At 51.0% G+C, this 2,500-nt stretch overlaps 2 protein-coding genes across 2 annotated transcripts in view; one reads left to right on the forward strand and one right to left on the reverse strand.

The window, feature by feature from the left end:
• LOC306997685 (NLR family CARD domain-containing protein 3-like) overlaps window positions 1-2,500 on the reverse strand; it is a 377,651-nt gene that overhangs the window by 144,653 nt on the left and 230,498 nt on the right. The gene's annotated exons all lie outside the window — the stretch shown is intronic.
• The window catches only part of LOC306996851 (phosphatidylinositol 3,4,5-trisphosphate 5-phosphatase 2A), a gene marked incomplete at its 3' end in the record, with an annotated part of 53,742 nt that overhangs the window by 22,825 nt on the left and 28,417 nt on the right, over window positions 1-2,500 (forward strand). The window lies entirely within an intron of this gene.

Raw genomic sequence — 2,500 nt, forward strand, 5'->3', positions numbered from 1 at the left:
GCGCAGCGTCAGCGCGAGACGTGACACTCGGTGTGAGGAGCTGGTCGACGGCCGGGTCTGCAGTCCCTGAGACATGAACGCGGAGTGGCAGGGGTTTCTGGACCGCCGCCGCCTGAAACATATCAATGACTTCATTTACTGAGTCACCGAATAGGCCAGCAGGGGAAAGCGGGGCGTCCAGAAGGAAGGTTTTTTCCTCTTTCCTTCATTCCCGAGAGGTTCATAAATGACCCACTGACTTGGCCATCTTCTTGGTGGCACAGAGAGATCAATTCTCGGATTACGTCAGTGCTGACCTCCTCACTCTCGCTCATGTCTTTTAACAGGTCGGCCTGGGATTGTGCAGGCATGCCGCCGCCTGAGCCGTCGCCGAATATGCCTTACCCACCAAAGCCGAAGTGTTTCTGAGTGGCTTGGAGGGAGATGGCTCGCAAGCGTCTCTTCAGCCTTAGGCATCGCCCCGTAACCATATTAGCCCCAGCGATGTTTGAATATGTGGACTAAATATACGATATGATTAGAGATGGGAATTGATAAGAATTTAACGATTCCTTATCGATTCTCTTATCGATTCTCTTATCGATTCTCTTATCGATTCTCATTGGGTGAAGGAATAAGTACAAATTTGTTTGTTTGTATTAACTCGCTTTAATATCTGATCAGAAGACACAGCACAGAGCACATGTACACAAATTATGTGTAGCAACCTCAGAACAAATCTAAAAGTAGGAGAGCTACTTCTCAAAGGAAAGTCCAGGGACCTATAGCCTAGGGCAGTGTTTCTCAACCAGTATGCCATGGCACGCTAGTGTGTGCCTTGAAAGATTATCAAGAAGAGTGCCTTAGTGCCTTCACATTCATTGGTCCAAAAAAAAAAAAAAAAAAAAAAAAAAAAACCTGCCATTTATGTGCCATAAAAACGAAAAACACAGACAGAAAACAGTCAAGGAAGAGCTTGTGCCTTTTGGAATATTAACAGTGCTCACTTGGATTCAACCTGACACAAAACGTGTGTGCGCTAGTGAGTGAGCGAGAGTGAGTGTGTGAGTGAGCATGTGTGCGTTTGTGTGTGTGTGTGTGTGTGTGTGTGTGAGTGCGAGAGAGTGCGTGTGTGAGCGCGAGAGAGTGTGTGTGTGAGCGCGAGAGAAGTGTGTGAGCACTAGTGAGTGAGTGTATATGTGCGCGGGCGTGTGTGTGAGTGAGCATGTGTACGTTTGGGTGAGTGAGTGAGCGCGAGTGTGTGTGTGTGAGTGAGCGCGAGATAGTGTGTGAGTGAGCATGAGATAGTGTGTGAGTGAGCATGTGTGCGTTTGTGTGTGTGTGAGCGCGAGAGAGTGTGTGTGTGAGCGCGAGAGAGTGTGTGTGGGAGCGCGAGAGAGTGTGTGTGGGAGCGCGAGAGAGTGTGTGTGGGAGCGCGAGAGAGTGTGTGAGCACTAGTGAGTGAGTGTATATGTGCGCGGGCGTGTGTGTGAGTGAGCATGTGTGCGTTTGGGTGAGTGAGTGAGCGCGAGTGTGTGTGTGTGAGTGAGCGTGAGATAGTGTGTGAGTGAGCATGTGTGCGTTTGTGTGTGTGTGTGTGTGTGAGCGTGAGAGAGTGCGTGTGTGAGCGCGAGAGAGTGTGTGAGCACTAGTGAGTGAGTGTATATGTGCGCGGGCGTGTGTGTGAGTGAGCATGTGTGTGTTTGTGTGAGTGAGTGAGCGCGCGTGTGTGTGTGTGAGTGAGCGCGAGATAGTGTGTGAGTGAGCATGTGTGCGTTTGTGTGTGTGTGAGTGAGCGCGAGAGTGTGAGCACTAGTGAGTGAGTGTATATGTGTGCGTTTGTGTGAGTGAGTGAGCGCGAGTGTGTGTGTGTGTGTGCAGTGAGTGCGTATGTATGTGTGCGAGTGAATGTGTGTGAGACGGCACGCGATGGCTCGTCCCGTTAAAGGCCTCATTATACTTCTGCGTCGAACTTCTGCCTCTGCCATGTTTGCCGCGTTCTGAATCAAAACAACGCAGCGCGTGTGAGACATCATGACACATTTGCAACGAGCGGAATCGATGCGCAGGCATGCTAACGGTTCCAAGGAATTGATTCACTGTTCTCGGTTCCCATCCCTAGATATGATACCGGTCTTTTCCAGGACTTCGGCACCTCGGTGTGGAGGTGGCACACAGGAAGGCAGAAAGCGTTCATCAAGTTTGCTTTTCTGCCTTGTCTCTTGTTTGTCTGTAGGCCACTCTATCCCTCATTTCTCTACAGCACGAGTGAGCACCTCCACTAGCTCCTCACATGCAGGACACTGAAGTGACCTGAAGAGTCCTCAGCATCTCCTGTACCAATACTAACAACATCCAGTTCCTCAGAACCAGGGCCTCAGCCTGGGCGGAAGAAACCCTGAACTGAGGCACTGGATCTGGCAGGTGAAGGCTGGCAAACCCCGCTGTCAGATCCACGCGCGAACCCCACGACTGAAGTCGCCGCTCTGCCTCGGCACAAGTGCGAACCGAATCGCCCTCC

This window comes from Phoxinus phoxinus, assembly GCF_949152265.1.
Source record: "Phoxinus phoxinus genome assembly, chromosome: 4".
Classification (NCBI taxonomy): domain Eukaryota; kingdom Metazoa; phylum Chordata; class Actinopteri; order Cypriniformes; family Leuciscidae; genus Phoxinus; species Phoxinus phoxinus.